The 21,812-nt window shown below is 37.8% G+C and overlaps 1 protein-coding gene across 9 annotated transcripts in view; it reads left to right on the forward strand.

The window, feature by feature from the left end:
• Positions 1 to 21,812, forward strand: part of RERE (arginine-glutamic acid dipeptide repeats) — a 402,826-nt gene that overhangs the window by 12,577 nt on the left and 368,437 nt on the right. For 2 of the 9 annotated variants that reach the window (XM_070610917.1, XM_070610922.1), the window contains exon 1: positions 2,933 to 3,064. The exons of 5 other annotated variants lie outside the window; for them this stretch is intronic. The gene's annotated coding sequence lies outside the window, so the exon portion shown is untranslated. Of the gene's footprint in view, positions 1 to 2,932; positions 3,065 to 5,952; positions 6,138 to 21,812 lie in introns of those variants that run through there. 2 more of the 9 variants (XM_070610918.1, XM_070610919.1) reach the window with 2 other exon arrangements.

A 21,812-nucleotide genomic window follows, 5' to 3' on the forward strand; every position in this document is an offset into this window, starting at 1 on the left:
TGTGGTTCATTATTGTAGGAATAATTATTGAAATTTCCTAAGTTTTTATATAGTGAACATGATTAAAGACCTATTAGAAACATTTAATTCTTACTATTTATAAATAGTAAGGAAAATGTGCAGACATCTTGTTGCTACTAATATACTGAGAAATGCTTTTATTAACGTTATTAACATTAGTATTCCTTAAGAAATCTAGCTTTACAAAACACCTACATTCTTCTTTAGTATTTTGTTTGTGGTGGCTTAGCACTTTTGTCATAGCTTACTGAGGATTTCAGGGTCTTTATGGAATCCTTCAGGTTTTACACTATAAAAAAAGTTAACTTGGTTTATAGTTATGCTTGAAAGAATCTGTAATTTTCCTCATGGTGAACAATGACTTATCTCACAGGTCTGATAACTTTCGTTTTGCAAGTCATAGGATGTGGTTTTTCTTTCCATCTGTTCGTTGTTAAATTTTATTTGCCCCAACATACAAGTACACTGTGTATAATTGTATAATTGTCATAAATAAATTTACTTTTAAAAGTGCCATTTACAAATTATTTCTGTCACCTTAGACCTACAGTTATGAATATGTTATAAAGTTATAGTATCTAAAGACTTCTTAAAATGCTCTGTTAAGAAATTGATTGTAGGGGCTGGCTCGATGGTGCAGTGGTTAAGTGTGCACCTTCTGCTAATATCCCCCCCCCCAAAAAAAAGAAAAAAGAAATTGATTGTAGTGTTTGCCTTCTAAGGAGGTATAATAAGGCACCTGAGAGAGGGATGGAGAGAGAGGGATCCTTATTGTTCATACTCAGATGTCATATGTTAAGTATTACCTAATTAAAATAAATACGTAAGAAAAGCCTGTGCTTTTTACTTTTAGATTCCTGCCATTCTCTTTTTCCTACAAGCTTTAGTGGAATATCAGTTTAATTTATGTATGAAATGGGGTCATACAAATGACCAAGACTCAGATGGTGTCCTTGATGAGTTTTCTCACAAATAGCAATAAGACGTACACAATTGAGTACTAGGTAGAGGACAGTGTCTCAAGAGCTGATGGTACTATGGTTTAAGAAAGAGAATTAGTGCTGGCTGTGGGCATTAGGAAAGATTTGGTGTAGGAGGAGGTGTGTAACTTGTGTTTTGAAGGGTTGGCAGGATTTGGACATGTGATAAGTAGCTAAGAGGATTTGAGACAGGAAATTGCATGGAGCAGAGGCACAGGGCCTGGAAAGCATGGGAAATGGTGAGTACTTTCGCTGTTTCTATGATGAGGATTATTAAATTGTGTTTCAATTCCTTTTTTTTTTTAATTCTTTAAAAATTTTCTGTAGCAGATGCAGGCAGATGTAGTTCTTTCAACTCAGGTAATTTATTTATTTTATTTATTTTATTTTATTTTATTTTTTTTTGAGGAAGATCAGCCCTGAGCTGACATCTGCTGCCAATCCTCCTCTTTTTTTCTGAGGAAGACTGGTCCTGAGCTAACATCCGTGCCCATCTTCCTCTGTTTTATATGTGGGATGCCTACCACAGCATGGCTTGATGAGTGGTGCCATGTCTGCACCCGGGACCTGAACTGGTGGACCCTGGGCTGCCGAAGGGGAACGTGCGCACTTAACTGCTGCACCACCGGACGGCCTCGACTCAACTTGGGTGATTTATATGTGAAGCTGTTGCTGGCAGCTGTTTGCACCACATTCTAAGAGCATTTTGGAGAGGGGTCCTTTGGGCTGCTTTCTCAAAGGAAGAACAGACTGGTTTGGCTGGAACCAGAGAGCACTGGAAACACAGGTTGGGGTCATAGCATGGGCAGATTTAATACCAGGGTAAGACTTTATTTGAAAGCTTGATGTGTTCAAATTAAATACAAATTGTAATCATAAAATTAATATATACTCATTGTAATCACATTCATACAGTTCAAAAAGAGTAGTGCACATTCCCCCATATTCTTCCAGATATTTTCTATGCATGTATAGGCACATATATACACACTGTACATACTGTCTTGAATTTTACTTTTTTATTTAATATTTCAAGCACATATTTTTCCAGTCAATACTTGTAATTATACCTCAGGCCTTTGTTTTTGTTTTTGTTTTTGTTTTACAGTTGCGTAGTGGGACATTGTGTGGATGTATCCTTCAGCTTTCTGTTGATGGGCACTTAAATTGATTCTCATTATTATTATTATTTTTTTAAACACTTGTGCCTCTTCTATTGTATAGGTGTAGCTGTAGGGTAAATTCTTAGAAGTAGAATTGCTGAATCAGTAGATATGTTCGTTTTTAATTTTGAAAGCTGTTCATAAATTACCCTCTGAGATGTGCCGGTGTACACAGAGTGTTTCAGGGTTTGGATTTCCTTATCTTTTCACCAACCCCGGATATTATGAAAGTTCTTAATCTTTGCTAAGCTGACAGGTGAAATGTTACAGTATTTTAATTTGCATTTCTTCGGCCATGAGTGATCTTTTTGTATATCAGAATTTTATATGTCTTTTATATATCAGAATTTTAAAATGCACATTTTGTGGTCTCAGTAATAGAGCCAGGTGGTTTATGTTATACAGAGTACTTCTTTCTAAGTACCATTTGTTTATTTTTTAAAGTAACGGCTTTATTGAGATATAACTCACAATGCAATAAAATTTACCCTTTTAAAGTATACAATTTGTGACTTTTTAGTGATTTATTTTGAAACTGAGTGCCAACCATTGCTGTATTATTTGTAGTAAATCACTATCAAGCTGAATTTGAGATCCTCTCTTTCTTTCCAAGCTCATCGGCATATTAAGCCCAAAATATGAAATGGGAAATGCAACTTTCCTTGTGCTTTTTCCGGTCCGTAGGCTCTCCGCAGGGTGAGTGGGGCTGTCTGGTTCTGAAATGGAATTATGCGCTACAACTGCTTTGGAATCTCAGTGCTGTGCTACTGGATGAGGAGTGATTTCTTTTAAATAACTAGTAGTTGAAACTGACTTCCAACTGCTGGAGGTGATAGAAACTTTTTGACTTTTCCTGAAAAATTTTAAAATACGAAATCTGAAGTGAAAAAGTCTTCTGAGGTAAAAAAGTTTTTAAAATATGGTTCAGTGTTTAAAATTAGCAAGTTGGTTGTTTTTAGATGGGTGATTCAACTCCTTTGTGGTTACTCTGGTCATTTTTTATTTCAGAGATTTCTTAATATCTACTAAAGTGTATGTGTGTGTTTATGCTGAGCTGGTTACATTACTTCACTTTAAGAACAGTAGTGATCTGGCCTGTGCGTGTTTCTGTTTTGATTCACGCAGATATTTTAGTGTGAAGAAGAGCATACTGGAGATTTGTTAGACTGATTTTTTGAGTAAACTCCTTCTGTCCTCTAGCATTGGCTCCCATTTAATAGGGTCCCAGGCAGCTCCTGTCCGAGGACTATTACAGAGTAGTAGCTCTTATTACTGGCCAAATCTGGGACCCTCATCTGTATGGTGGTTCACTCAGGAAAAGATACTCATAATAGATGATTTCCTATTGATTTTGATAGAACCGATTGTATTATTCTTTCCTTTTGATTTTATAAAGTGATACTTCAAACATTTAGTTTTGTATTCTTTTTCTTCATAAAATATCCTTAAAGTTGTGATTCTCTGCATTTTAACCCCCTCATCTTCCATTATTTCTCCATCTTTTTATGCTTCTTCTGTTTGGAAAGTTATTTTTGATTGGTTTGGCTTTAGTCCTTTAAACTGTCTCCTCGTTTTCCCCCTTGACCTCTCTTTTCTTGTTACCAATTTTCTTGTGTTTTAGAGTTTTTTCCTACCATAAAGTCCCTTGCCCTTTGTAGTTTTGATTAAAGTGAATTTTTCTTGGACTTTTAATTAGATTTCCTTTTCCTTTAGCTCTTAATGGGAAGATTGAAGATGACACTGACTGACACTTTGGGTCAGTGGCATGATTACTTAGGATGAGACATTATGTGAACATTGAGTGGCTTGAAGTATATAGCTTAGCTTGTGGATGTTTCCATTTCCACTTGAGGGCTGTTGCTTGGCTCAGAGGCACTGTTCTAAAAAAAATACCAAAAAAAAATTCTTGTGTAATTTGTGCATTTGAGTCAAGGTGAGATATGAGAACTGGGTTGACCTATGGAGGAACTAATGTTTATAACTCTAGAAACAATGTTTTGTTAAGAGATGGGCTGTTGATTTGATAGGAGAGAATAACTGTGTCTTTTAAATACACTATGAATGTGCTGTGTAATTCATGTTTTTTCTTGCTTCACCAAAATGTCCTGAACCCATGATAGCCTGTGAACGTTATAAGTAAGCTTGATATGCGTCTCTTAGTTAGCATGAGAAGACCTGGATTCCAGTTCTGCCTGTACCAGGGCTTGAAGTATAATGACACGCCCTGCTTCCTTAGCTGTCAAATGGGGGCTGTAGTACGTAAACTGAAATGAAAAAGTAGATACGGAAATACTTTCAAAATATAGACATATTCTACAAATCTAGAGTACTTTAGTTATCTTTTTCTTTCTTGGGAACTCAGGGCTGTTGCAGCCCACAACCTTTACTTAGTCTAGTGATAGTTTATCCTCTGTAATGTTACCTAGAGAAAGCCATTGTTTCCTTGATGTCTTTCTTATACCTACATTACATGCAGGTGTATGAATATTTTTATGCAGGTGCTTCTGGTGCTCAGTTCTAGTGTTCAGCTGTAGTAGAGAACTATTGTTTTCTTCTTAGGTTTTTTGTCCTAAAATAAAGACTTATGTTTTCATTTAATGACAAGAGACATCACAAAGACATTTTGTGAGAGTGATGATGTGTTGTCTTTTTTCCTCTCTTAACACATTCAGCAATTTTTTAATCCCAGAAATCTGTAAATATATTTTTTGTGGGAAAATACAATGAGGATGACCTCAATAGGTGAGTTAGGAATGGGAGAAGGTAGCAGTTTTTCCTGCCACCTCAATCACAGGCTCAGGAACTTTTAATAGAAAGATATAGAGAGAGCTAGAGTTAGCTTGTAGGCCCTGAAATAATTTGAGGCAATTTTTCTGTCTCAAGTTGCTTATTCCAGTCTCATCATTCAGGAAGGAAGCTCTGAAGCTTTTTTGCTTTCTGGGAGTCAAAGATTAATTTGTAATTACAACAGTTAATATGGATCTTTTTGTTTTGTTTTTTTAGTTCTATTGAATTAGGGAAGAGTTGTCTAGTTAAGTGCCTATTGCCATGAGGTACTTGTATAATTTGTTTTCTCATTTGGTTTGGATATTTGGGGTAATTTCTCCTCTTAAAATTCTGCAGGGAGTGGCCATATTTGTATCACTCCCTTAGAAGAATTCAGGTACTGGCAAATACATTGCATCCCATGAGTCTGTTTTGCTTGGGTCTTGCCTTCCTCTTGCAATTTTCTAGGATGCGAATTGCGAGTCTTGCTTATGTGGGGCTGGCTTTGAAATCTAAGGCATTTTTTGAGGATGTCAAAGGACTGTGGAGGATGGAAATGTTAAGGTTGCAAAAAGCTTGCAGAGTACCTCATGCTGTTGATATGCTTACTACAGTGATTTATGATCCTTGGAAATTTAGGCCTTTGATGGCTGTCCTCAAGGTGGGCCTCAGCCCCATCTGTGCATTACTCCAAAATGATTCACTTAAAGCTCCTAATATAAAAATAGACCCCCACTTCTCTGATGTACCCCCACCCCCCACCCCATAGCTTCTTTAAACCTTCTTAAAATTGAGAAAAAAATATGTGGTGTAAGACACCACTAAAAAGCATCTACCGTCTGGGGGAAACATAAGAGAATTAAATGTTGCTGAAGCACCAAAGAGGGAGGAGTTTGACCTGTTTTGAGCTCATCTTGACCCCTGTTTAGTTTAGAAAACTCCAATGACACTGAGTTGGTGTAGTTGCATTTTGAGGTTCAGTTTTGCTTTAGATGCAGTAAGAGTCGTCTGTCTTCTTTTAGGAGGTGACTGTTCAGGAGTAACTGAATGTGCACCTGTGACACTGTGTCACCATCTCTGCAGGATCCATTTACAGAGACGATTTGTGGAGGACTTTAGCCTCCTGCTCATGGTGTTACTGAAAAAGGAACTGTGGCCATTTGATGTAATTCTGGACAGAAGGCCTGTTGTTTGTGTTGAATTAGAGGTCAGTATTTGAAATTTTCTGTTTTAGTGGATTTTATAAGAGGTCCATAAGAGTAATGGATGACTATGAAATTAGCCAAATGCATAATTAAAGGTATATGACTGTCTGGTTTCTGCTGTGAATTACTGAGCTGGCATTTGTTTTTAGATGCATAAAACAAGGTATACACTTGGTACTCTTTCACTTATAAACTTAATGGGTTGTGAAAAGGTATAACTTGGACTTCGTTAAGTGAAGAAGGCGCCCTTCTAATTTATCTTTCTCCGTGAAGTTTCACCTGTTTTGTTCATGATAAATACTGGGAGAGGATTGTTCTAAGTTTATAGTGATGATGTACTTTATTTGTCCTTAGATTGTTTCTGACGAAGCTTTTTTCCTCCATATTTTCTGTTTTTGCTTGATTTTTAGAGAATTATAGGTTTGAAATTGTCTCTTTCTTCTCAAATACAGCATATTCCCTTTTCTTCTTCAGTGGTTCCTAGGGGTGTGCAGAAATGATGTGTGTAATTTGAAAAAAGATTTCAGGAGAATCTTACTTTCCATGTACCTGTACTAATCATGAAAAGGAAAACTCAATACTGTTTTTCCGAAAGGATAGACAAGGTGATTAATATATAAAATGTAATGATTATTATGGAAATCATCTGTAATTTCAGGCCATAGCTTCTAGGTGTCTGCTCTCATCTGAGTCTCCTTTCCTTTGGGTGGTGAGTCGTTAGTCATGGAACATCTCAGTATACCCTGGGCTTGTCCAATCATTCGGTAGTAATTTTTTTTAGTGTCTCCTGCAGGGCACTGTACTAGGCCCTGGGAGCACAAAGATGAGTAAGATGTGTCCCTGCTCTCACAGAGTTCATGACCAAAAGGAGGGAACAGATACGAATAAAAATCACTAAAATACAGTCTGAAAAGAATTGTAGTAGAAGTAGAAGCATCATGCTCTCACAGTGCAGAGTGAGAGGTGTGCGTGCACCCTGCACGTTGACATGGCGTTTACGGATTAAAGCAACAGGACAGGACGTCTTTACTCCTTGGTCAATAAATTGGTTCTTCAGCCCACCTTCAGACCAGCTGCATTTATTGTGGATGTGTGGCCCGATGTAACTGAGGTGAGGTTTCCCGTGTCACTAATAGTTTCTAGGGAGTAGAGGGTTAAATCTCTTTTTGGAAAAGGTTGGGCACCCTAACCCTGGATTCTACTGAACCCAAAGTACTTTCCTATATGTTTTGTTGACTCTTAAGAACATTCTCTCAGAGCTTGTATAAAAATAATTTTGTCTTTTTTTCTTGAGCGCCTTCTTTAGAAAAAGAACTCTTTTCAAATAAAGAAAGAGTCTTATACCAGAAGGACTTAGAATTGCCCTTGACCTTCTCTGCCTTGGGAACCAGCAGACATTTTTTTGTGGACACCTGCTACATGTGAATTAGGTGTTGATCTGGTTTGCATGTTTTCTTCTTTGGATGGTGGAGGAACATAGTATTTGGTTTTTCAATTTATTCTCTCTTGCCAACCTTTTTTCCGTCCTAAGTAAGTAGTAAAGCCTGACTTTTTTTCTTCCTGGAAAATGGCTTACTTTGTTTTCAGAAAAATTAAGATATCTCTGTATGGAGGAATTGAAACATTGTTTACAAATAAATTTATTAGCATTTAAAAAAATGACACAAAAGCACCTTGGGGCTTTATTAATTAAAACTAAGCTGTTAGTCTTACCTATCACCTCCATATTTCTCTTACTGGCATTAAATCCATTCATTTGCCAAATAGATTTATTATTTATTTGTATTGTTATTTATTATTTGCTAGATGGTGTGGGAGGTACTGGGGAGACTTGCAATATGATGGTGGTGTTTGCTTGCATTAGGAATTTTTCCTTTTATTTAGGATTTTTTTTTTTGTCGTTCCTTTAACTATCTTGCATTATGAGTATATATACTCTGTTTCCTGTTCCAAAGGAGCACATAAATTCAGTCCTAATATTGGGGCTTAAACCTATATTTCCAGAGAGAAGCAGCTGACACTGAATTCTGCCTGGCTGAATCTTCCACTCAGGATTTATCAGCCAGCCAACAAGTATTGGATGTTTTCCAAGTTTAATACCAATATAAGTGGAATATAAAGGAAATAAAAGTTATTATTTTTGGCCTCTCAGTTTAGTAGGCAAGCCTTGCAAGAATACAACATTTAGAGATTTCTAGAACAAAAGTGGAACTACTTATTCTTTAGCATAACAAATATAGTTCAAATTCAGATTAACTAGAGATTATCATGGGTTAAGGAAATTGGCTAAGGATTCATTGAGAAGCTAACAGTGGGGCCTTGAGAATGGGTGCTGTTTGAATAGGAACTGGGAGAGAAGGTTAGGACAGTCCAAGCAGGGGTCAGCCTGACTCGAGTGAGTATGGTATGCACAGGGTCAAGTAAAGAGAGCCCAGTTGGAGTAAAGAATCTGTGGGGAGGAATGGGGTGAGATAAGTTAGGTAGACCAGTTGATAGAGGCTTGGAATGCTAAGCACAGAATTCCTCTTGGCACCTGAGAGGATGTGGGGGAGAAGTAATAAAGTAGCGAGGCAGCCAGAGACCGTGGAGGACTGAGTACTTTTGGCCCCAAATTTGTAATGTAGGAATAGGAAATATGCTGGCCAGTCCTGGGAAAGATGCGTGTTTGCACTTGTGTGCTGTGTTAAAATTGCTTTCTGTCCCTACTTGCGTTTGGTCAGACGGTAAGATAGACTGAAGGAAAGAGAAATAGCCACAGGACAAAATAGGCTTTTAGAAGTCTAATTAGTTGGTGAAGTATCACTGTTAGTTTTTATTTAGTATCATATTTCATAAAAAGTAAAATTTTACCAAAAATCCTACCACCAAATATAGAAGTTATTTTAGTTTTTTAAAAAAATCGTAAGTCCTGGTTTACATATGGTTCAGTTTCATCTCTTCTCTTGCCTTTCATCCCAAAGATCTGCTCTGTTTCATACCTCTTTATCTCTACGCCCACCCCCCGCCCCTCCCCCCCCTTTTTCCTATCTTCTGTTTATTCTTCGGATCTCAGTTAAGGCATCATTTCTTCTGGAAGGCCTTTCCTCAGTCAGAGTCATCCCCAGCTTTGCTTTCCCGTGGCACCTGTACTGTCCCGAGACATCTCTTGTTATACTGCGCTGTAATTGCACGCTCAGCCTCTGCTACCCTGGGAACTCAGAGAGTTTGGGGATTAGTCTTGTTTACTGTTGAATCCTTGTCTTCCAGGTCAGGTCAGGCACATGCCACATGGTTAGTAAATATTTGAGTAATGTAAAGGTTGGACTTATTTGTCATTGTAATTAATTTTTTTTTAAACTTAATGTCTTTGAAACACTTTTATGCTTTTATATACTCATAATTATTATTTATTATGGTTGTATTATGTTTTTTAATGTATATATTTCTTAACTTAAGTATTTTCCTGTTATTAGGCATTTAGGTTGTTTCTATTATTCTTTTTCCCACTGTAGTACTACTACCATAAGCTTTCTTGTACATACTGCACTTCTTTTTAATACTTTTAAATTAAAAATGATAAAGAAAAGTCATACAGAAAGCACGTATTTACTTTAAAAAAGAGGTGTGTGTGTTTGTTTATATATTGTGTCTAACTTCATAGTGAGTGGCCAAGAAAACATTTGTTTTTGCCTAGATTTCATTTTGAACAAGGAAAATATGCCTCCATTCTTATTCAAACTAAACAAATTATAAAATGAAGCCACTGTGGTGTTTAGACAGGGGAGAGACACTGATCCGGTGTCCGGCGAGTATTGTTTTAAGGATGGTATTTGGGGACAGCTTCTCTGAAGAGGTGACATTTGAGCAAGGCCTTGAATAGGGTAAAGAACCATACAGAGATCTGAGGATAGAGCATTTCAGACAGAGGGAACACCAAGTGCCAAAGTCTGGAATTGAGGGCCTGCTGGCGTGGTAAAGGAACAGTGGAAAAGCACTGGAGAGCAGTAGGAGGTGAGGTCAGAGGGAGAGGCAGAGGCCGGGTCTTGCAGGTCCCTGCAGACCACAGTAAGGCCTCTGGCTTCTATTCTAAGTATAGAGGAATGCCAGTGGAAGGTTTTGATCAGGGGTGTGACAGGATCTGATTTCTCTTTTAAAAAGATCCCTCTGGCTGCTGTGTCAAAATTGGACTGCTGCCGGTCAGAGTGAAGGTGGGGAGACTGGTAAGGAGGTTATTGCAGGAATTCAGGTGAGACAAGATGGGGGCTTGGATAGGGTGGGGGCAGAGGTGATGAGAGTGGTCAGGTTTGGGATTTGGTGAAATGCTGTGTCCTGAGAGATGAAAATTTTACCACTAGTTAACGCAAACCTCTAGTTGGATATGAGTTAATAGTGTTTAAAATGCCTTTCTCTTCAGAGTATTTGGTAGATTTTGTATCCTTGAAATTAGCTAGTCAAGTGGGGAAAGGAACCAGGAAAGGTAAGGGCTGAGACTTGATTGTATTGTTAATCTGTTTGCTGATGGGACAGGAAAGATCCCATCACAGCAGAGGCACGAATTTTCATCTGTAATGGTCATTTATTTAATGTAAAAGTATGTCTGGGGGCCAGCCCGGTGGCCGCTTTGATGGCCCAGGGTTCCCTGGTTCGGATCCCGGGTGCAGACATGGCACCACTTGGCACGCCATGCTGTGGTAGATGTCCCACATATAAAGTAGAGGAAGATGGGCATGGATGTTAGCTCAGGGCCAGTCTTCCTCAGCAAAAAGAGGAGGCTTGGCAGCAGCTAGCTCAGGGCTAATCCACCCCCCCACCCAAAAAGTATGTCTGCAGAATGTATGCTTGTATACATTTTATATATATATATTTTATGAATTCTGGTGATTAGTGTAGTTGTGTTCAGCTAGACCTGTTTAGTATTAACTGTGAAATAAGTTGCAGCAGTAAGGAATGCAGTGGGTGCCTTTCTCCTGTTATAAAAATCCGTTAACAAGTTTTGTTGTGCTTGACTGCTTTTCATTGTTATGCTCTATGGTTCATACAAAAGCTGTAGATGTAAATGACTTCTATTTGACAATGGTTTCTCAAGCCCTTACAACCAATGATGTTGTATTTTGAGTGAACATCTGTTTACTCCATAGTAATGATAGTTGCTAGACAGGTTACAGTTTGCTTTGGTTCTACTCCCCTACTTTGCCTAGGATTTGAGCCTGGTGGGAAAAAGTATTTGACAATGTTCTTGAGCTTTGTGAAACTACATTGGCTTATGTGTATGCTCCACAGTGATGGCTGCTCTTCTTTATTACTTTAGCTATAGAGAGACATTAGCCTAGCCCAGAGACACCTTTAGTGTAGAAGGTCCTGTGAAAAGTGAGCGAAGCCACTTCTCAAGCTACTAAATTGGATTGTCTTTTCTTTTTTTAAATTTGGTTTTGGGAGTATGAAATTTAAGCTTATGGTAATCTGCCATTTGCAGGATGCAAGATATTCTCATGGTGTTGAGTGTTTATTGGTTTTTGTTTGCTTTTTCTTTTTAAGGTTGGGGTCTTTTAAGATAGAGTTTTAGAATCTTCTTTTTCTTAGCCACTTAAAGATTTAGAACAAAGGTTTAGAAACTTTTTTTGGGTAGCAGGTCACTTTAGTAATCTGAGGAAAGCGTAGACTCCTTTTCCACAAAAAGACACATGCACATCCATCCAACAAATTTATTCAGCTTGTGTTTTTCAAATGGCTACTGTCTGCCAGGCATAGTTACAGATGTTTAGGATACGTCAGTGAACAAAATAGGAAAAACCCCCACAAAAACAGGGAAACTCTGCACCTGTGCAACTTATATTCTAGCGGAGTCAGCAAGAAGTAAAGATAATAATTAAGAATATTATGCAGTATATTAGAATATGCTGTCAAAAAACTAGAATATGAAAGGGAAGGAGGATGGTAGTTGTTGCGATTTAAATAAGGGCTTTAGGGTAGCCTAATAGGGCGATATTGGAGCAAAAGGTTAAAGATGGTGCAGGAGTTGGCCATGTGGAGTTCTGGGGTTTGAGTAGGCAGAGCGGCGTAGCCAGTACAAAGGCAGGAACAAGGAAGACAACATGGTTGGAGCAGGATGAGCAAGGGGAAGAGTGGTGTGTTAGTTTCCAGGGGCTGCTGTATCAAAGTAGCACAGACTGGGAGACTTAAAACAACAGAAATTTATTCTCTCGTAATTCTGGAGGCCAGAATTCTGAAATCGAGGTGTTGGCAGGGTTGGTTCCTTCTGGAAACTCTGAGGGCGTATCCTTTCCGTGCTTCTCGCCCAGCTTCTGGTGGCTGCCAGCAGTCTTTGGTATTCCTTGGCTTGTAGACTCATCACTCCAGTCTTCTGCTTCTGTCTTCACTTCTCCGTTTCTGTCTCTTCTTCCTCTACCTGTCATTGATTTAGGGCCCACCCTGAATCTCGGATGAACTCATCTTGAGCTCCTTAACTTAATTAGATCTTCAAAGACCATTTTTTCAAGTGAGGTCACATTCTCAGGAACTGGTGATTAGGACTTATCTTTTTGGAGACTACCATTCATTTATATTGACTCCTAAGATAGGTGCAAAATGTAGTATGTGCTGGTAAGGGGGTGGAGGCAAGTTGGATCTCTGGTGCCCTTGGCGTCCTATTAAGGACCTTGGCTTAAGTTCAGTTAGGAAGGTATGGCAAGATTTTGAGCAGAGAAGTGACATATGACTTGCATTTTAAAAGGATAACTCTGCTGTGTTGACAATAGACTGGCGCAAAAGGGTAAAAATAAGGAGAGAGGTAGGAGGCTAATGTAATAATAATCCATGCGAGAAATTATGGTGGCTCAGACCAGGGTAGTAGTGGTGAGGGTAGTGAGCAGTGTTTGGCTTCTAGCTTTGAAGGTAGAGCCACAGTGTTTTCTGATGAATTTTGACGTAGGGTAGGGTTGAAAGAGAGGAGTCAAGAATGGTTCCAAGGTTTTGGGACTGAGCAACTGGAAGGATGGAGTTGTCGGGAACATATGGGAAGGCTGTGGTTAGAGTAGGCTTTTTGGGGAAGATCAGAGCTTAGTTTTGCCACACTAGAGCTTAAGGTAGAAGGAAATTGCCAAACGGAGATGCCAAATATATAGTTTTAAACAGTGGAAGAGTCTGGAATTCAAGTGAGAAACCTGGGTTGGCAAATGTGTGGTAATTAAAGCTGGGAAATTAGAGGAGATCACCACAGGAGTATAGAGAAGAGAAAAGGTCCAGGAACTAAGCCGTCAGACATTAAAAGGTCTCAGAGAACAATCGGCAATAAAAATTGCTGAGAAGAGATCAGCAAAAAAGGAAAATCAAGAGACTGGAGATGTCAAGCAGATGGCATCCTTGAAGCCAAGTGAAAAAATGTATCAGGCAGGAGAGGAAGATGATCTTTGTCAAAAATCTGCTAAATCAGGTAAGATTAGGACTGAGAATTGATCATTGGATTTACCACTGTGGAGGTCAGAGGTGATCTTGACAAGTTAGTTTCAATGGAGTGTTTGGGTCAAGAGCCTTCCTGGAGTGAGTTTAAGAGAGAATGAAGGGAGAATTTGAGAGAGTGAATATAGCACCTTTTTGGAGACTATTTGCTGTAAAGGAGAATAGAGAAATGGTAGGTAGTAAAAATTTAGTGAAGACTTTTTTTTAAAGACAGGAGAAATCACAATATAGAAATATCTTATGGCCTCAAAATTTTGTATAATTTCAGGGGATTAATGGGTCCCCTGAATCCTTCCATGAACCTGCAGTTTAGAAATACCTGACCTAAACCTTGTCAGTAAAATCATGAGGCAGCAACTTCACTTCCTCCCTTGAGATTTCTCCTTTATATTAAGAGTTTGTATGGTCTGGTAATTAGAGCACAAAAAATGAGAATTCCTAAATGTTTTCAATTTTCTGTATAAGGAGTAGGCCTTGGTGCCAATCACTTACCTTACATACAAAAAAATCATTTACACCTAGTACTTACCCAGACACTATTCTGTATGAATTTATAATCTTTGTAACAATCCTTTGCAATTGGGTTTATTGTCCCCATTTTACGTGGTGGGGAAATGGAGGTACAGAAAGGTTCAGTAACTTGCCCAAAGTCACCCAACTAGGAAGTGGCACAGTCAAGTTTTGAACCCAGACAGTCTGGCTGCAGAATCTTTGCTCCTAACCACTGCTTCGTCTCATGGTTCTTTAGTTGTGGGTGCTAATAGTATGTGTGTGTGTGTATGGTGAGGAAAGTGGGATGGAGGTAGGTATCGTAGGGCAAATGATGCTTTTGGGAAGTCTTTGAGATTTTCATCTGAAAGATTCTGTAAAAGAGAAAACGTTGTCCTCACAGATTTGTCCTAGGTGATATATAATGAATATAGTAAGATGATGATAGTTTTTATTCCAAGGATTGAGAACAGCTGCTTTTCTTCCAGCAGATTGGTGAGCATACTATTCCATTGTATAAGAGTTGTTGGCTGGCACAGAGATCTACATTTTCTATTTTCAGCGGGTGAAATTGCTCCCTCTCCACCTGTACTTTATTTTCTGGTTCCTTTGACAGTAGGGCTTGATATTTTGGTGTACCCTGGATTGCATTGTTCTTTTGGGTCAGATGACCTAAATTACTGGCTCTGCTTATTGTAGAGTGGTTCAAGTATGCCTTTGGGGCCCTAGAGTTAAAGTGGATGATTCTGAGTCAGTGTGGCTTGAAGAGCATATTGCTAAGAAACTCCTGGTCTGGTTGGGTAGCGCAGATTCCATTTGATTTAGTACAGGTTGCATACCCCTTTTCTCTATCACGCAGTCAGTCTGCTTTCTGAAGTAACTCAGGTTTGGTGTTCTCCCTGTAATCTCTACTCAAGAAGAGGGGAAGACTAGTACACATGTGGGTAATGGAGCCCAGATAGATCATCATTTACCCCAAAGCACAAGTCAAATTAGTGACTGAATTGACATTGGAATCCAATTTTCTTAATGTCTAGGTTAATGCTTTAAAAAAAAGAATGAGTTATTTTAAAAAAATATAAGCACTTCCATGCAATTATATGATTTTCATCATTATGATGAATGCGTAATGTGTCGTAATGTTTTCTGTCTTTTACTATTGGAGGTAACACTGCATGAATTTTTTTTTCCATTCAGTAAATATTGAGTGCCACAGTTCTAGGCACTGAGGATATTGCAGTGAATGAATAGAAGAAAATCTCTGCTTTCATGGGGCTTATGTTAATAAGTATCTTCTCTTAGTTACAGTTATTTCCTTAGGATAGAGTATAAATGAATTCTGATATTACAAATAAAACTTCCAGTAACTGCATTTCTAAACACCAGAACAAACTTTCTTTTAAACTCTATGCAAAAAATGAAGTCGTCTACACTATTTTCTTTGATTAAAATGTATAGTATTTGCCCCTTACAAACAAATGCTATCAAAAATTAAAAGGAATAGGGACCTCTAAAAAGAAGTGTTTTAAGTATCATCACTTCTTGATAATTAAAGAACTTGGTTAATTGCTTTTTTCCACTAATCAGCTAAAATGTATAAATAGGTCTTGTGATTTTTGGCATAGCTGGGAATTTTTTCAGTCAATTTATTGTAAATTTAACTGCTGAGATCTATATTAAAGTAACATTTCAGGTTGTAAAGTTGATTAGTAATTTCTCATGCCTTGCACCATCCTGCTTTCATTTTTAGAAATTCTCTATAGACTTGGCAACATCTTTAATAAATGTAGGTGACTTGGCTAGATGGCATTAGATGTGATCCAGTATGCTCTGAGACATTCTCTTTGAACTTGTTCACTTAAAGTGAAGTGTGCCTATGCTTTGTAACAAAGAAATAGTCCTTTAAAAAGGTTAGAACTAGGGGCTGGCCCCGTGGCCGAGTGGTTAAGTTTGCGCGCTCCCATGCATCGGCCCAGGGTTTCGCCAGTTCCAGTCCTGGGCGCGGACATGGCACCGCTCGTCAGGTCATGCTGAGGCGGCATCCCACATGCCACAGCTAGAAGGACCCATAACTAAGAATACACAACTATGTACTGGGGGCCTTTGGGGACAAAAAGGAAAAAAAGAAAATCTTTAAAAAAAAAAAAGAAAAATTATAACTAAATCTGAGGATGAAAGAAAGTAGATGACTTGTTCAAACTGCACATAAAGAAACAACTTCCTATAGCTGAATACAGCAGAGAAACTTTAAGACAACTGTTTGTGCAGGGTGATCACAATGAGAATTATTTTCATACTTTGTCTAACAGTATGTACGTTAGATAAATTTTATATAATGGCTCATACTTGAGGTGAATCAGTTCTTGGCTGTTTGCTTAGTATGGTGAATATAAGAAAGGGTTGGAGAAAGAGGAAAGGTCTAGCTGCTGTGTTATCTCATTACTTCTGGTAATCCAGTCATCAAGAGGGGTATTATTCTTGATTTCCAGGTGAGGAAATAGAGATTGAGAGAGATCTCACCACTGATTATATCAGATTTGGGGTTCAAACCTAGGTCTGGGTAGTTGAAGCTCTTTCCATGCCATACACCTTTCCTTAAAATTACGACATATTTTGTTTTAGAGTGATCTGTCTGAAACTGTATTTTTCTTTAATTTCATTTAGAAAATAAATATTCATTCTCTTCTGTTTTATTTTCCCATTTTATTGATATTTTCCTTCAAGAAGTTCTAAAATTGGAACTTAAGTCCTTCTCTTTTCTTTTTTCTCTACTTTCACTGTCCCATTATTAAATTTTAATGGTATAAAACATAAGAAAATATACAATGACACTTGATTGTGTGTTTTTTTCTAGGAGGGCAAAGAGAATATCTAAGTTTCTTAGATAAATCAAACCTTCCAGAAATTGAAAGAACCATATAACTTACTGTTTTAAGTAGGTTGCAGTGTAAAATGTTAGTAGATAAAATATTGATAACTTCCTTTCTTGCTCCACTTAGAATTCCTTCAAAGGTTGAAGTGCTTATTGGCTTCACTCAGAATAAGTAGTTCTAATTTTTGACTTTGATACTATTTTAACATTCAGTAAAAGAGAATGTATTTAAGGGGAAGATCAAATATTGATGGTGCTTAGAGGGAGGAAAGAGGAAAACTCATTTTTCAAATTTGGTAAATTGTGCATTACATACTTAAATAGAATGAGACAGTCTTGGGGAAAGTACCTGATAACTTCAGGTGAATGAAAAAATTTAGAAAGTTACGGAGCCATTTAAAGTGAAAGCAATTGAGGAAATTTATGTAAGAAATAGTTTGTGAAAATAGAATATATTGTATTAGTGATAAGCAGGTACTAAGAACTTTGGGATTATTGCAGTCAGTATGAAAACTGTGTACCAATTTGATATTTACTTAAATCATATGTTGAAGTTATTAACAATGTTTTCAACGGAAAGATTTCTCAGTTAAGCAAAAGTTTAGCTTTGATTTGAGAGGCAGTGTGACATGATGGTTAAGAGCACAGACTTAGGATTAAATCACAGCTCTGCCAATAGTGGCTTTATATTAATGAGCAGTTATTTAACTTCTCTGGGCCTGTTTCCTCATCTATAAAATAGGGATAATAATAGTACCTATCTAGTAGGATTGCTGTGAGAATTAGATGAGTTAATATATACAAAGCATAAGCCATGAAAGAGGTCAAATATTCCAATGTTTATCGAACACCTACGGTGTATATTTGATGTTAGGTGCTGAAAAATACAGATGTGGGAAAGATGTAAAAAGAGCTGACAGAAGAGATGAATATTATGAGAGGAGATATGACAATTAGATAGAGCACACACATGATTAATTTTGTTTTACTAGAATAATGAAATAGTTTTGAGGAAAAGCAGGAGATGGGGGTTGGACAATTTGAATGTTAAAATACATATCAAGGGGCTGGCCCCGTGGCCAAGTGGTTAAGTTCGCGTGCTATGCTGCAGGCAGCCCAGTGTTTCGTTGGTTCAGATCCTGGGCGCGGACATGGCACTGCTCATCAAACCACCCTGAGGCAGCGTCCCACATGCCACAACTAGAAGGACCCACAACGAAGAATATACAACTATGTACCGGGGGGCTTTGGGGAGAAAAAGGAAAAAAATAAAATCTTAAAAAAAAATACATATCAATACTGGAGCAATTCTGTGATTATCTCTTTGAGACGATGAGGTAAAGCATGATTCTCATCTGCGTAATAGAATAATAATTCTGGTTTGATTCTTTTCTTTTAAGTCATTGAAGTAAGTTGGGTTGGGTATAGTTTTTAAATAGTTTACCAAAATGAAGGGGGAAATATGAAATTCCTAGAGTCAGCAAGTATAAGCCAGAGTAAGTAAAAGTGAAATCTGAAAGATGCTGACAGGAAGAAAACAGAGGATCAAAGGATGAAAGGTTCTCTTGAGGCCAGAGGACAAATGTATCTGAGTATTCAGGATTCCTGGGGGCTGTGGTCAGAGAATGGAATGCCTTGAATTGATCCTTTCAGACATGGAGCAAGTTGTGGCTGTGTAAATGAGTGGCTTTGTGGAGTGAAGGTAGAGGTCAGTGGAGATGAGGATACCTCGGAACCAGGCACCTGGCTGTTAGATGGGTATCCTCTTGTTGCCATCACCCTGATTATGGTAGGACCCAGGTGAGAAGGAGGACTATGAGCAGATGTCAAAGACTTCTGTAAATGAGGGGAAGTACCACTCAGGGATTGTTCTATTCACACTGTGGCATTTCTTTTGTGTAATTTCCCTTTCTCTTTATCTCATTGTATTTGAATATCATTGATATCATATGTATATACTGTTTTGTAACTTTAAAGATATCTTTGTTTTCCTTACTAAGTAAAATGGTAGTAGATGTTCATTGTATAAAATCAGAAAATAGGGTTAAAAGGAAGAAACTAAAAAGCATCCCTAGATAACTAATGGTAGCTATTTGTGATATACTCTTCCAGACCTTTTTCCTGCATAGGCTGTATAAATACATTTAAAAAATGGTATCGCATTAGATATAGTTTTGCAATTACTACGTATTCAGTAAAATACAAGTATTTTCTTCTCATTCAGTGTCAATAAATATACTTTCAGGATTATTTTTAATGACTGTATAGTGTTCTGTTATATGAATTTGCTATAATTTACTGAGTCTGATTATTATCTAGCATTTCTGACATCTGCTGTTTTCCTCACCCAATTGTATATTGTATCTTTAATATGGTTTATAATGGTTGCATAGTGTTTTGGTGCTTGGATGCACTGAGAGTCCACAGTAGTGAAGGGTTGTTTTTAACCCCTGATCTTATTGGTGCATAATTTATGGAGGCCAATTCAACTGTGTAGTAGTTATGGCCACACACATTAACATTTTATCTGTAGTCTGAACTCCCAGGGTTTTTGGAGTTGTTCTTTTTGCAGGAGAGGAAGTTGACCATGTCATCTTAGGTCTTTGTGCCATTTTCTGGACCAGAAGATTTGTATTAAAGATGTTGGATGCTTAACAATTTGGAATTTATTTTGCTATGTTTACAGTAAGATATTCGCATTTGTTTTTTTTTGTTAGTTAAGCATTAAAAGCCAAATTAGGCATTTAAATGTTATGAGAGGGGCCGGCCCCATGGCCAAGTGGTTGGGTTCCCGTGCTTTGCTTCAGCAGCCCAGGATTTCGCTAGTTCGGATCCTGGGCGAGGACATGGCATGGTTTGTCAGGCCATGCTGGGGCGGCATCCCACATGCCACAACTGGAAGCACCCACAACTGAAAATACACAACTATGTACCGGGGGGCTTTGGGAGAAAAATAAAATCTTAAAAAAATAAAATGTTATGAGAATCATGACAGTAACATAAATTGCCTTGCATTTTCTTGTGTGATGTCCTTTGGAACAGTACATGTGTTTTGCAGAATGCTTTGACCGAAAATATTTACACAGAAAATGAGCTTATAGTATGAACACATTGAAAAAACTAATTTATCACCCCTAAAATAAATCTCAGTGCCTACAGCATCCAAGGACTCCTAAAAGCTGATTCTAAAGTTAGAATTGGACTGGAAAGACTATTGACTTTTTTCACATGACTTCTTCAAAGGACTTTTCTGAAATGAATCTTTTAGTTATTTGTTAACTTGTTTGTTGTTTGCACATGACATCCCTGTACACATCAGAAAGCAAGCCTTAATTGTATTCAGTTAAAAATTGTTAAGTGAATGAATGAATGATGTTAGATCTGTTTTCAATCCATTTAAGTTACTAAAGAATTGACTTTTTTTTTTTTTTTTAAGATTTTATTTTTCCTTTTTCTCCCCAAAGACCCCTGGTACATAGTTGTGTCTTTTTAGTTGTGGGTCCTTCTAGTTGTGGCATGTGGGACGCCACCTCAGCATGGCTTGATGAGCGGTGCCATGTCTGCGCCCAGGATCTGAACCAGTGAAACCCTGGGCCGCCGGAGCGGAGCGCACGAACTTAACCACTCAACCACAGGGCCGGCCCCATGAATTGATTTTCCAGATACATGTGAGTAAAATGAAATGAGGCAAGGAGATTTAGCTGGGCTGTTCTGGTGATATAGAAGGATAATCTGGGAGTCTTGCTTTTCCCTAAATAGTATTCTTCCCTCTAAGTCACCTAGGTAACAAATACAACTCTACCATTTTTTTTTTTTAAAGATTTTATTTTTCCTTTTTCTCCCCAAAGCCCCCGGTACATAGTTGTGTATTTTTAGTTGTGGGTCCTTCTAGTTGTGGCATGTGGGATGCCGCCTCAGCGTGGCTTGATGAGCGGTACCATGTCCGCGCCCAGGATTCGAACTGGCAAAACCCTGGGCCACTGAAGTGGAGCACGCGAACTTAACCACTCGGCCACAGGGCCAGCCCACAACTCTACCATTTTGACCATCTCAACTGTTGGATGTTTTCCTAAGTCTTGGTTGTGAAATTGTAGTTCTTATTCTGGTGCTACTTTGATGTATGTAAGATGGCACTGTGCAATAGAAATTATAATGTGAGCTTTAACTATGAGCCACATATGTAATTTAACATTTTCTAGTAGCCACATTAAAAGAAAGATAAAGCAGTGAAATTAATTTTAACAATATATTTTATTTAACTCAGTATGTTCAAAATATTATTTAAACATGTAAATAATATAAAAATTATTAATTTTTACTTTATTTTTTTCATACCAAGTATTTGAAATCCAGTGCATTTTACACTTACACCTCACTTTGGATTAGGACATTGCAAGTGCTCAGTAGCCACATGTGACTAGTGTCTACCATATTGTACAATGCAGATCTAAGGAATCATTTAAAAACAAAACTGTGAACCAAAATACTGATAACCAAAAAACTGATAATATAGGTGACGGCAAAGATATCCATCTTGCAGTCTTTCTGAGGATAGCTTAATAGTGTTTTTTTTTAAAGGTTATTTGGTACAGATAGGTTCATATAACAGTAGTAAGATTTTGCTGCAGGCTGGAATTTATGCATTGAATTGGTGAAGAGTTTAACCAGGATAATAAAAATGTGTTACTATAGATTTTCTAAAAATCCAGGAACCCTGAAGCTTGGTCACATCTAGTCCTTCCTTTTTAAATAATAAAAAAAAAGTGGATGGAGAGGATCTAACTATATCTAACATGGCACCACTCATCAGGCCATGCTGAGGCGGAGTCCCATAGAGCGCAACCTGAGGCATTCACAACTGGAATATACACCTATCTACTGG

This window comes from Equus przewalskii, chromosome 2 (genome assembly GCF_037783145.1).
Source record: "Equus przewalskii isolate Varuska chromosome 2, EquPr2, whole genome shotgun sequence".
Lineage (NCBI taxonomy): Eukaryota > Metazoa > Chordata > Mammalia > Perissodactyla > Equidae > Equus > Equus przewalskii.